At 46.7% G+C, this 14,499-nt stretch overlaps 1 pseudogene; it reads right to left on the bottom strand.

Moving 5' to 3' along the window:
- Window positions 1-7,573: 7,573 nt before the first annotated feature.
- Window positions 7,574-13,025, bottom strand: LOC139422320 (GTPase IMAP family member 8-like; annotated as a pseudogene).
- Between the last annotated feature and the right edge of the window lie 1,474 nt (window positions 13,026-14,499).

Here is a 14,499-nt window from a genome sequence, read left to right on the forward strand (position 1 = left end):
ACAGGCAGTGGCTCGAGTGGTTGTTGTCCTTGATTATCTTTTTGGCCTTCCTGTGACATCGGGTGCTGTAGGTGTCCTGGAGGGCAGGAAGTTTGGCTCCGGTGATGTGTTGTGCAGACCGCAACACCCTCTGGAGAGCCCTGCGGTTGTGGGCAGTGTAGTTGTCGTACCAGGCAGTGATACAGCCCAACAGGATGCTCTCAATTGTGCATCTGTAATAGTTTGTGAAGGTTTTAGGTGACAAGCCAAATTTCTTCAGCCTCCTGAGGTTGAAGAGGTGCTGTCGCGCCTTCTTCACCACACTGTCTCTGTGGGGGGACCATTTCAGTTTGTCAGTGATGTGTACGCCAAGGAACTTAAAACGTTCCATCTTCTCCACTGCTGTCCCATCGATGTGAATAAGGGGGTGCTCCCTCTGCTGTTTCCTGAAGTCCAAGATCATCTCCTTTGTTTTGTTGATGTTGAGTGAGAGGCTGTTATCCTGACACCACACTCCGAGTGCCCTCACTTCCTCCCTGTAGGCTGTCTCGTTGTTGGTAATCAAGCCTACAACTGTTGTGTCGTCTGTAATCTTGATGATTGAGTTGGAGGCGTGCATGGCCACGCAGTTATGGGTGAACAGGGAGTACTGGAGGGGGCTGAGAACGCTCAAGCTTAATGATGAGCTTGGAGGGTACTATGGTGTTGAATGCTGAGCTATAGGCAATGAACAGCATTCTTACATAGGTATTCCTCTTGTCCAGATGGGATAGGGCAGTGTGCAGTGTGATGGTGATTGCATCATCTGTGGACCTATTGGGGTGGTAAGCAAATTGAAGTGGATCATGGGTGACAGGTAAGGTGGAGGTGTTATGATCCTTGACTAGTCTCTCAAAGCACTTCATTATGACAGAAGTGAGTGCTGCTGGGCGATAGTCATTTAGTTCAGTTACCTTTACATTCTTGGGTAAGCCAAGCAGTCTCTGTTTCAGGCCAGGTACAAACCAATCACAGCTGATTCATCGGATAATAATAATTAATTTTAGGAACTGGGCCTGACCACAAGCCTTATCCTGTTCCCCCAATAGAGTCCTTCTGAATCCTTCTGGGTCCCATGGCATATTTTGAAAGCTTCACTATTGTTTGTTATTATATCGATCTAAATATATTTTTAGTAGATAAACATTATGACAGTTGTGTCCAGCAGCTTTTTAATAACAGCTTGTTTTTATTCATATGAAATCAGAAAGCATATGGCCCTATACATATCAAGATGCACTCTTTATGAGGTATAGAGGTTCAGCCCTCCCCCTGATCTACAGTGTACCACCTCAGACAGATATTGACCCCTTGGGGGGTCATGACATTGGAGCGTGGAGAGGGAAAGGGAAGGATGGCTGATTTATTTTTCACGAAGTCTAAATCATCCCTCTCTCTCCCTCCCTCTCCAAGCCTGCTTCTCTCCCTACCTCCTTTTCCCATCCTCTCTCTCCACCTGGAAAAATAGCAGGCGGTGAAACGTGATCCCGTATGTGTGTGTGTGTGTGGGGGGGGGGTGTCGCTGGGCTGTCCTACTAATGGAGATGAATGTGGGCTCAAGACTGTCTCCTGGGCCACTGCATCGCCATCACGCTGAGAGATCCATTTCTCTCCAGCTTCCGTCCAAGCTGCAAATCTTTTTTAATGAGTGGGGAGGGCTGAGACTCACAACTGGAGCTGTAAGATTGGGGTGGGGGTGGGGGGGGGGTGGATAGAGAGAGGAAGAGAAGAAGACTAGTGACTGGAGGACTATCCTATGCTGAGTCACCAGGACATGCTAACATCTGATTTACAGGGATGGAGTATTTTCAACCTAACTTCAGTTTCCCCTGAACATCGGAAGTGGGAACTTCGCTCAGACGTCTTTCTATGCCTGCTGCGTTAGGCTGTTGGAGGCTAAAGGAGGATGGATGATAAAGCAAGAGAGCGGGAAAGAGAGGGAGGAGTGGATAAAAGGGGGATTGATATTCATGAGGGAATAATGCAGTGAGATGCAGAGAGAGACTGACAGAGATAAAGAGATCATGATTGCAAACAAGTCACCTCTTTGGCTCACCGTGGGAGGAAGTCTTGCAAACACCAAATCTGCTCATCACCACTCTTTCCCTTCCTCCTCCCTTGTACACTCTTAGGGAAAAATGTGCTATCTGGAACCTAAAAGTGTTCTCCGGCTGTCCCCATAGGAGACCCTTTCCACAGAGGGTTCTATATGGAACCCAAAAGGGTTCTCCTTTGGGGACAGCCGGAGAACCCTTTTGGAACCCTTTTGTTCCTAAGAGTGGAGTTTACATCTGTTGTTTGAGAGCCATGGTTCATATTACAACATATTAAAACATCCCATATCCTCTCTGTTTACCACTTTGTACTTACTCTCCTTTCTCTCCAGTCCAGGCTATGCTGGGATGGCAGTCACAACCCTCTCTCCCATTGGCCAGTAAGGTGGGCGGTGGGGAGATGCACTCTGAACACACCAGGTGGGACCCTCCTCACTCTCTCCAAGCAGTCTGGGGATCTCTGCATAATGCATGTGTAACGGTTTTCTTCTATCTCCTCCTCTGATGAAGAGGTAGAACAAGGATCGGACCAAAATGCAGCGTGTAGATTTCGATCCATGTTTTAATAAACAAACGTAAAACACGAATCAAATACAAACACTACAAAAAATAAAGAACGTAACGAAAACCTAAACAGCCTATCTGGTGAAAACACATAGACAGGAACAATCACCCACCAACACACAGTGAAACCCAGGCTACCTAAATATGGTTCCCAATCAGAGACAATGACGAACACCTGCCTCTGATTGAGAACCATATCAGGCCGAACATAGAACTAGACAAACTAGACATGTAACATAGAATGCCCACTCAGATCACACCCTGACCAACCACAACATAGAAATATACAAAGTAAACTATGGTCAGGGTGTGACAGTACCCCCCCCCCCCCCAAGGTGCGGACTCCGGCCGCAAAACCTGAACCTATAGGGGAGGGTCTGGGTGGGCATCTGTCCGCGGTGGCGGCTCTGGCGCTGGACGTGGACCCCACTCCATAATCGTTTTAGTCCACCTCCTTAGCGTCCCTAGATAGGTTACCCTCCTTAATGACCGCTCGGGACAGAGGGACAGCTCGGGACAGAGGTAACTCGGGACTGATGGGTAGCTCAGCACTGAGAGGAAGCTCAGCACTGAGAGGAAGCTCAGCACTGAGAGGAAGCCCAGGCAGATAGTTGGATCTAGCAGATCCTGGCTGACTGGCAGATCTGGAAGAGTCTGGTCGACTGGCAGATCTGGAAGAGTCTGGTCGACTGGCAGATCTGGAAGAGTCTGGTCGACTGGCAGATCTGGAAGAGTCTGGTCGACTGGCAGATCTGGAAGAGTCTGGTCGACTGGCAGATCTGGAAGAGTCTGGTCGACTGGCAGATCTGGAAGAGTCCGGTCGACTGGCAGATCTGGAAGAGTCCGGTCGACTGGCAGATCTGGAAGAGTCCGGTCGACTGGCAGCTCTGGCTGCTCCATGCTGACTGGCTGCTCCATGCTGACTGGCAGCTCTGGCTGCTCCATGCTGACTGGCTGCTCCATGCTGACTGGCAGCTCTGGCTGCTCCATGCTGACTGGCAGCTCTGGCTGCTCCATGCTGACTGGCAGCTCTGGCTGCTCCATGCTGACTGGCAGCTCTGGCTGCTCCATGCTGACTGGCTGCTCCATGCTGACTGGCTGCTCCATGCTGACTGGCTGCTCCATGCTGACTGGCTGCTCTGGCTGCTCCATGCTGACTGGCGGCCCTGGCTGCTCCATGCTGACTGGCGGCCCTGGCTGCTCCATGCTGACTGGCGGCCCTGGCTGCTCCATGCTGACTGGCGGCCCTGGCTGCTCCATGCTGACTGGCGGCCCTGGCTGCCCCATGCTGACTGGCGGCTCTGGCGGCTCCTTGCAAACTGGCAGCTTTGGCGGCATCCTGCAGACTGGCAGCTCTGGCGGCTCCCTGCAGACTGGCAGCTCCCTGCAGACTGGCAGCTCCCTGCAGACTGGCAGCCCTATGCAGACTGACAGCCCTATGCAGACTGACAGCTCTATGCAGACTGGCAGCTCTATGCAGACTGGCAGCTCAATGCAAACTGGCAGCTCCTTGCAAACTGGCAGCTCCTTGCAAACTGGCAGCTCCTTGCAAACTGGCAGCTCCTTGCAAACTGGCAGTTCTGAACAGGCGGGAGACTCCGGCAGCGCTGTAGAGAAGGAAGGCTCTAACAGCGCTAAACAGGCGGGAGACTCCGACAGCGCTGAAGAGGAGGAAGGCTCTGGCAGCGCTGGACAGGCGAGGCGCACTGTAGGCCTGATGCGTGGTGCTGGCACTGGTGGTACTGGGCCGAGGACACGCACAGGAAGCCTGGTGCGGGGAGCTGCTACCGGAGGGCTGGGGTGTGGAGGTGGTACTGGAAAAACCGGACCGTGCAGGCGCACTGGAGCTCTTGAGCACCGAGCCTGCCCAACCTTACCTGGTTGAATGCTCACGGTCGCCCTGCCAGTGCGGCGAGGTGGAATAGCCCGCACTGGGCTATGCAGGCGAACCGGAGACACCGAGCGCAAGGCTGGTGCCATGTAAGCCGGCCCAAGGAGACGCACTGGGGACCAGCTGCGTAGAGCCGGCTTCATGGCATTAGGCTCGACGCTCAATCTAGCCCGGCCCGACACGCGGAGCTGGAATATACCGCACCGGGCTATGCACCCGCACTGGAGACACCGTGCGCACCACTGCATAACACGGTGCCTGTCCGGTCTCTCTAGCCCCCCGGTAAGCACAGGGAGTCTGCCCAGGTCTCCTACCTGGCGTAGCCATACTCCCTGTTAGCCCCCCCCCAAGAAATTTTTGGGGCTGCCTCTCGGGCTTCCATCCGCGTCGCCGTGCTGCCTTCTCATACCAGCGCCTCTCTGCTTTCACCGCCTCCATTCTACGATAACCTTCCTCGCACTGCTCCAGCGAATCCCAGGCGGGCTCCGGCACTCTCCCTGGGTCGGCCGCCCACCTGTCGATCTCCTCCCAAGTAGTATAGTCCATACTCCTGCTGTCCATAACGTCCTCCCATGTCCATTCCTCTTTACGCTGCTGTTGCTGCCTGTTGACACGCTGCTTGGTCCGTTGGTGGTGGGTGATTCTGTAACGGTTTTCTTCTATCTCCTCCTCTGATGAAGAGGTAGAACAAGGATCGGACCAAAATGCAGCGTGTAGATTTCGATCCATGTTTTAATAAACAAACGTAAAACACGAATCAAATACAAACACTACAAAAAATAAAGAACGTAACGAAAACCTAAACAGCCTATCTGGTGAAAACACATAGACAGGAACAATCACCCACCAACACACAGTGAAACCCAGGCTACCTAAATATGGTTCCCAATCAGAGACAATGACGAACATCTGCCTCTGATTGAGAACCATATCAGGCCGAACATAGAACTAGACAAACTAGACATGTAACATAGAATGCCCACTCAGATCACACCCTGACCAACCACAACATAGAAATATACAAAGTAAACTATGGTCAGGGTGTGACAGCATGCTCCCAGAATGGAACTTCTAGTCTGAGTAGGGAAAAACACACCAGGCCAGGGAAGAGACTGGATGCCGAGGCTATGTGTCAGAAATTAAACAAGTGCATTTATGCCCCAAGAGCCTCACTTTGTGGCTGTGGGATTTCTTTACTCTAAAATAACCCAGTGTTGCTATTGACAAAGGTGAATATTGGATGTAGAGAGTTAAACTAGAGGTTGACAAAAAACAGTATTGAGAGGAAAGTACAATTGTCTGGCTGGTTTTTGGCCTAAGTTTCAGCAATTCTACAATGTCTGACTATCAATATTTTTTACAGTACTGCCTATCTGGTGTATGTGACAATAAAACATCTATTTTTTTATTAATCTGTCAACGTTGTAACCTTGTTCAGAGGGTCCAAAAAATAATATCTTGGCAAAAACATTTTTTTTAATGTCTTCCCATTTCCGGATTTCAACAAAAATTGCCCTATAAAAACACTTTACTTTGAGGTTCTTACATGTTGGCTTTAAAGGTAGATAGAGATTGACCTTGACTGCACCAGGCTTTGCAAAGTGTTTACTTACCCAGCCAGAAATCTATTAGCCGCTGTATGTGTCTGTGTGACTCATCTCTCTGGCTCTTGGGCAAATTCTGAAAGGGTTTAGAAATGTAGCCTTCCAGCTTTATGGTATTCTCAGCTAACACAATGTCTGGTCTGCCTGAACCAACTTCCTGTTTTTCATTAACTGGAGATTGAAGGCAATTTAGGACATGCTCTGTTTCTGCATCTCTCTCTCTCTCTCTCTCTCTCTCTCCCTATTCCTCCCCCTTTCTCTCTCACTCTCTTTCTCTCTCATTCTCACACACCTCAGCATGTTGCAAGATGGAGAGCAATTGTGAATAGCACCTGAAGTGTTTCCTAACCATGTGACCTGAAGAGGAAAAACTCCATGCCCTTATTTATGAACAGTAACTACCCAATGTGAAGACCTACAGTATTTCCCTTCCAGTTGTGAATCAGCCCAGTTCTACTGTACATGTTCTGCTTCTGCTGTAGAGAGATGAGTCATCAGCCAGTGGGCTGAGGCTGGGGCTGCAGCACCTGCAGACAGTCATCACAGCACAGTCAGACAGTTTTTCATCCAATTCTTTTTTACATTGACTCGAACAAGTCTCATGAGCAAACACAAAAAAAGAGTCGCCCCGTGGATGGCATGATATGTTTCATGATATATAATATGTTACTTTTATGGCATGACACATGTGCTGTCATCTGGACCCTGATATGTCTGTCTTTATACAAGCCTCATAAGATAAATAAAATAATAATCTAGGAAATTATCAACAATAACTGATTTAAAATGACTGGTGTCTTGCATAATAATGGAGTGAAATATTTCATGTAGTGAATAGATACAGTAACCTATGCAGGAGACCAACCCCGCCACAATTGCTTGTCAGAGGGCTCCCCCTTGTGGAAACATATGACATCATGAAGTTAATATACTGCCTCACCATTAGCATTAACTCCATCAATAAATCAATACTGTTAATTAGTTGTTACCTGAACAATGATGTTAGGGCATATTTAGATAAAACAAACCAATCTATAACTTATAATTTATGTTATTGTTGAACATCTCTCCTCTAGCAACTTTCCTCCACTTCTGCCTCCCCTGCATCAGAGGGAACAGCAGGCTTCTGTGTTGCTTTACTTTTGTCACTGAGTTCCTGTATGACGTCACAGCTGTGATCCAGACTCTGTCTGAGGTCCAGCAAGTCTCTCTGCATGCCTTCCAGGATGTCCAGCGTAGACAGCTTATTGTCAATGGATGACAGCACCTCCTGGTCACCATTATTTACAAGATCCTCCCCAACATCATTCAGCTCTGGGCTGTTGCTGGTGAGACAGTCGTCCTCCTCTACTATGAAAGACCCCATGGTTTTCTTCCACACCATTTCAAAATAGGAGTCAATGAAAGATTCAAGCTCCTCCAAATTACTGTTCCCCCATTGGTCAGTCAAGGTCTGCAGGCCTCCTGTTCTGGCAATCTCCTTGAGGGTCCTGTCCCTCAGCCTGGGGTGTCCAAGGGACTGTATATCAACTATGTCTTTCTTCACCAGCATTTTTTCTGGTTCTTTGGGTTGCTGGACCAGGAGGAGAGCTTGGTGTCCTGGAGAGAACAGGGTGACTGGTTTTCTACCATTCTGTCCATTCCATCTCAGATGATGGCTCTGAGTAGGTCCAGTGTGGAGACAGTCTGGGAGGGTCACCACTAGCGTCTGTCTGCCCCCCATGTTCCACATCAGCCCCTCCTGATTCCCCCGAAGCACACTGGCCATGCTGGACAGAAACCCCTCCACATCCAGGATGGAGTGATTTGCTTCAGTCCACCATCCTCCGCTGGCCTCTGGTAGTGCCAACTCCTGTCCACCAAAGTCTGGGGCTCCTGAGTCATCTGGGGTTAGAAGGTCCTCTGAACTAGCCACCTCACATGCTGCAACACAAGAGAGCTCTGTCAGAATAAATAGTAAAATGATGCACTGTAAGTTCTATCTAATGTGCATCAGTCTTGCTTACCATCATGAAAGGGAGCATCTGTGTGGTTTGCTACAAGGACCTCTCTGCCTTCTCCCATCACTCCATCCATCTCTGGCTCCTGCATCACTGTGAGACTCTTCCCAACCTGTTCTCTTCTCCGTAGAACCTCCAACGTCTCCTCCACCAGCATCTCCTCTATCTTCTGTAGCAGGTCAGTGACCTGTGCACCAGTCCCCTGGTTCTTACTGTCCAACACGTGGTATCTGTTGCCACACTTCTCGACAAGCCTCTGGAGGGGCTCTCCCTCACTCTCAATGCGCTGCTCGATGGTCGTGACCATCCAGTCCCCAAAGGGGAATAGGACCATGGTTCTATTCCATACTTTCTCTCCGAGCGCCTCCAGGTGTTTTTCTGCTGTTCTCCAGACAGTGTGGCTGAAGGAGGAGCTCACATTCACAACCACCAGGACCACAGTTACCCCAGAGGCTGAGGGAGACATCAGGGAGCCAGGACCCACTGACAGCCAGCCTGGTGGGTCCAAAACTGTCACAGTCTTACCCCTGACCTTTCCTTGTACTTCCACACAGTCAGTAGAATGGCACCCTACTTTAAAGTGCTCTCTGTCCAGGATGGTGTTTCCAGCAGAGCTCCTGCCTGTGTTGCGGCCACTCAGCAGCATTATTCTAAGCTCTGAGGGACAGTAGAGCTCCCCTGTCACAAACAAATAAGAATACTGTCATGTATAACACGTCTGCTGTGGACATAAAATGAATGAATACAAAGTGTTTCATTCACATTGTCAGATTTAAAGCTCTATGAACAATTGCAAAATGTTCATCCTAAATATTTCACACCAATATGAATAGAATCAGACACCTAAAGTGCATTTTGAGAGAGATTGATTTAACTCACCTAATAGAGATCTGGCAGTCTCTCTTTGTTTCTGCCTCCTCGTCAGTCTCTCCCCTGCTCTTTTCTGTTCTTCCCTCCTCATCTCCTCCAACTCCTGCAGAATCCCACCCTCAATCTTACAGTAACAACTGCTGTTGCATGACATCAGTTCCTCAATCTTTCTCATCAGTTCCGTAACCTGAAATCCTGAGTTGCTTCTATTGTTGAGGACATGATACCTGTTGCCAAACTTCTCCACAAGCCACTGGAGGGCCTCCCCCTCACTCTCAATGTGCTGCTCGATGGTTGTGTCTCCCAGCCAGTCCCCAAAGTTGAACAGGACGATGATGTGAGCCCAGACTGTGTCTGTGATGAGCTCTAGGTGCTCCTGCACAGCTCTCCTGTAGGTCTCTGTGAAGGACCGGTCCACACGCACCATCAGCAGGAGGGCATGTGGACCAGGGGAGCAAAGAGATACACTACACACTATCTCCTGTCTGTCAAAAACAGGGCTATTCTGAGAGAAGTAATTCATCTGTTCTCCTTCTGACCTCAAAGCTTCCTCCTTGACCCAGGATGGTGTTTCCTGCTGAACTCTTCCCTGAGCCCCGAGCTCCAAGCAGTACGACTCTGATTTCGGAGAGATGACATGACTCCCCTGGTAGAAAAGAAGGAAACAATGCAACATCATAATAGGTAGTGCTTTACGCTGTCATTTTTTACAAGGAGCACATGTGCGCCTAAGTTGGAAAATGTAGGAGCACACAATGAAATGTAGGAGCACACAATGAAATGTAGGAGCACAATGAGAAATATGTATTTATTTTTTATTTTTTATTTAACCAGGTAGGCCAGTTGAGAACAAGTTCTCATTTACAACTGTGACCTGGCCAAGATAAAGCAAAGCAGTGCGACACAAACAACAACACAGAGTTACATATGGAATAAACAAAAGTACAGTCAATAACACAATAGAAAAAGTCTATATACAGTGTGTGCAAATGGAGTAAGGAGGTAAGGCAATAAATAGGCCATAGTAGAGAAGTAATTACAATTTAGAAAATTAACAAGGGGGTGATAGATGTGCAGATGAGGATGTGCAAGTAGAAATACTGGTGCGCAAAAGAGCAACAAAGTAAATAAAAACAATATGGGGATGAGGTAGGTAGATTTGATGGGATATTTACAGATGGGCTGTGTGCACCTGCAGCGATCGGTTAGCTGCTCAGATAGCTGATGCTTAAAGTTAGTGAGGGAGATATAAGTCTCTAACTTCAGCGATTTTTGCAATTCGTTCCAGTCATTGGCAGCAGAGAACTGGAAGGAAAGTTGGCCAAAGTTGGTGTTGGCTTTGGGGATGACCAGTGAGATATACCTGCTGGAGCGCGTGCTACGGGTGGGTGTTGTTATGGTGACCAGTGAGCTGAGATAAGGCGGAGCTTTACCTAGCATAGACTTATAGATGACCTGGAGCCAGTGGGTCTGGCGACGAATATGTAGCAAGGGCCAGCCAACGAGAGCATACATGTCGCAGTGGTGGGTGGTATATGGGGCTTTGGTGACAAAACTGATGGCACTATGATAGACTGCATCCAGTTTGCTGAGCAGAGTGTTGGAGGCTATTTTGTAAATGACATCGCCGAAGTCGAGGATCGGTAGGATAGTCAATTTTACGAGGGTATGTTTGGAAAGAGGCTTGGTTGTGAAATAGGAAGCCGATTCTGGATCAATTTTGGATTGGAGATGTATAATATGAATCTGGAAGGAGAGTTTACAGTCTAGCCAGACACCTAGGTATTTGTAGTTGTCCACATTTGAGGTAATAAAGCTAGAATCCTTCATTTTTGAATTCCAAGTCTCACAGCAAAATATTTTGGCACATATGTGAGTAAAATGGTCGCACTGTAGAGCCCTGATAGAACAGAAATATTCTAAAATCTACTGTTGGCAATATGTCAAAGCATTGTGTCCTAAGAACCATCTCAGTGATAACTCACCATTGAGCAGAGATCTCTGTTTCTGCATCTTCATCAATCTCTGCTGAGCCCTTTGCTCCACTATCCTCTTCTTTTCCTCCACCTCTTGTAAAAGCAGTCCCTCCATTTTAAAATTGCTGTGACTATTTTCTGTCACCAGTCTCTGCATCTTCCTGAACAGCTCTGTGACCTGATTTCCACCTGGTCCACTCTTCAAGTTGAGGCAGTGATACCTATGACTACATTTCTCCACCAGCCACAGTGGGGCCGTGCCTCCTCTCTTGACTTGCTGCTCCATGTGCAGGTGTCCATTCCAGTCACTGCAGGTGAAGACGACCATACAGTGACTCCACACTCTCTCACTGAGGACGGCCAGGTGCTCCTCTACAGCCCTGCGACGCTTCTCACAGAACACTGAGTGTGCCTCAATGACGATAAGGAAAATATGGGGTCCCGGGGTGGTCAGAGAGACACTGCGCACTATCTCCCTTTTCACCAGCTGAGGCGTGTCCTGCACCCTGAAGTCAAAACACCAGCCAGGTGTGTTCACCACAGTAACCCACCCACCTGCCACCTCTCCCACCCTCCTAGAGCACGTAGTCCGCTCCTTGATGACAAACTCCTCCCTGTCCAGCAGCACATTGCCTACTTCGCTCTTCCCAGAGTTTCTGCCGCCAAAAAGGATAACTTTCAGGTCTGAGAGACACACAAACAAGAGTCGTGAGAGTTACTGTTCATGCTAGTGCACATTTTGTGTTGACATTAGGCTTCCATTTTAAAGGGACTGTCATTCCCACAATGATTTACGAATAAATTGTAAAAAACACACACGTACAGTCACAAGTACACACACACTTATAGTCACAAGTACATACACAAACACACACGTAGTCACAAGTACATACACAAACACACACACATAGTCACAAGTACACACAAACACACACACGTACAGTCACAGGTACACACACACTTATAGTGACAAGTACACACACAAACACACACAAACACGTAGTCACAAGTACACACACAAACACAAACATGTACAGTAACAAGTACATACATAAACACACACACACTTACAAGTACAGTGCATACACAAACAGACACAGATAACATGCAGCTGTGTGTGTATTACGCCACTATGAAACTACTGATAACGTGGTGTATTGACAACTTGATCAGATGTCTGTCACATGTTGCACACAGTATGTACCTGCTACATACAGTATGTACCTGCTACATACAGTATGTACCTGCTACATACAGTATGTACCTGCTACACACAGTATGTACCTGCTACACACAGTATGTACCTGCTACACACAGTATGTACCTGCTACATACAGTATGTACCTGCTACACACAGTATGTACCTGCTACATACAGTATGTACCTGCTACACACAGTATGTACCTGCTACATACAGTATGTACCTGCTACACACAGTATGTACCTGCTACACACAGTATGTACCTGCTACATACAGTATGTACCTGCTACACACAGTATGTACCTGCTACATACAGTATGTACCTGCTACACACAGTATGTACCTGCTACACACAGTATGTACCTGCCACACACAGTATGTACCTGCTACACACAGTATGTACCTGCCACACACAGTATGTACCTGCTACACACAGTATGTACCTGCTACATACAGTATGTACCTGCTACACACAGTATGTACCTGCCACACACAGTATGTACCTGCCACACACAGTATGTACCTGCCACACATAGTATACATACAGTACATGGGGATATCATAAAAACATGAATAGTTGCTATAAGTAATGGTAATGTTGCCTAGAAATATCAGTACACGCACCACATTGATAGAGGGCAGTTAATCATCTTAACTTACATTAAACTGGCCATGTTAGGGTTAGAGTAATACTTTTACACTGATTGATGCTAAAGTTATTAAAAACAACTTCACAAGCCATGTGTAAATTGTCCTTTATATACAGTACAACCTTTTTCTAAAGTTGATATGTAAGACAATTGAGATGAAAAAACTTACCACATGTTGATGAATCTTTGGTTGCCATTTCTCTTCATCTTAAGCTTTATCTGTGCTTAGTTTCTCCCCAAAATTGTTACAATCCAACTCATTTTAGTCATCATGCCAATGCCCATTAACAGTCCTTTTACTTCTAGCTTACAACAAGTTCCTGAAAGACTGGGGTGTAGCTTTTACTCTGAAGGGAGTGGACACTTGCCATGATGACTTGTGATGTCTTTATGAGTCTGAAGGTGCGCAGTAATAAGCCGTAATAATGGTGTGTTTAAAGCCAAATGGGAAGATGGTAATTACGAGTTGTGAAGTTGTAAATATGAATTGAATGCATGAGAATAAACTGAGAATAAAAATGGGTTTAGTAGAAAGCAGATTATTCAGTAGACATTCCTATCGGTCCTAGACTATGGCGACATCATCTATATAAATGCAGATGCCACTTCATTAAAGCTGTTAGTTGCAGTTTATAATAGCGCACTGCGATTTATTATGGGCGACAATTTTAGTACTCATCACTGCCTTCTCTACTAGAATGTTGGTTGGCCCTCTTTGATGTCACATAGGTTGATATATTGCTATGTTTTAATTTATAAAGCTATTTTACAAAAAGACCCACTGTACTTAACATCATTACTAAACTTTAGACATACGAGCTACCACACCCGGTTTCAGGGATGGCTAACTCTGGAAATTCCTTTGGTCTCTACTGAGTTTTCTTGCACCTTAATTGTGGAGAAATTGGTCTCTAGGCCAATTCAGAAAGCTGATTGAGGACCTTATTACAGATGAATGTGTTTGTTTTTTATGACTGTGTTTTTCTTTCTTTCTGCTTGCATTTTGTATTTTGATATGTGTATTTTCTGTAATTTATGTAATTCAGGGCTAATCTGTAAAATAAACCTTGGTCTCAGTATGACTCACTGATAAAATAAAGTTAAATAAATAAAATCTACTTCTGAAAATGCTGGTATCAATGTATTTTCCTTAGTAGGTGATGTCAGAGTTCAGCATGTGGGAGAAGTTAGAGCTCAGGGATGACAGACGAGCTTCCCAATAGTAATTACCAGTTGGAGGGCCATTCAACTGGATCTTTACCAGTTGTATATGTGGTAAATACTACTTTCCCACTTGGTTATAAATGCAGCATAAGTAAGGAGCCAGCCATTTATTGCAGTTAAAGAGACATCAATCAACAAGCCACTCCTCTGAGTCAGCATACCTTGCAAAAGTAAAACATAAGGAAGAAAAATACCCAACTTTATGACATGACTCATCTGTCTGAGTTTGTCATCTGCCCAGCCCACCTTTGTCATTGATGCAGTACACCTGTACAGTTATTATTTTATGTTGACTTGCCCGTGACTGAGAGGCAGTATATACATCATGTTGTTAAGCATGTCTTAATTAATTGGTGCAGTCTGATTCCGGTAGGTAAAAACTGCAATCTTGCATACCAAACATTAATTTTGACAGCATTCCTAGAAAAAAATGGCAAACTACTACAA

Source organism: Oncorhynchus clarkii, chromosome 12 (assembly GCF_045791955.1).
Source record: "Oncorhynchus clarkii lewisi isolate Uvic-CL-2024 chromosome 12, UVic_Ocla_1.0, whole genome shotgun sequence".
Lineage (NCBI taxonomy): Eukaryota > Metazoa > Chordata > Actinopteri > Salmoniformes > Salmonidae > Oncorhynchus > Oncorhynchus clarkii.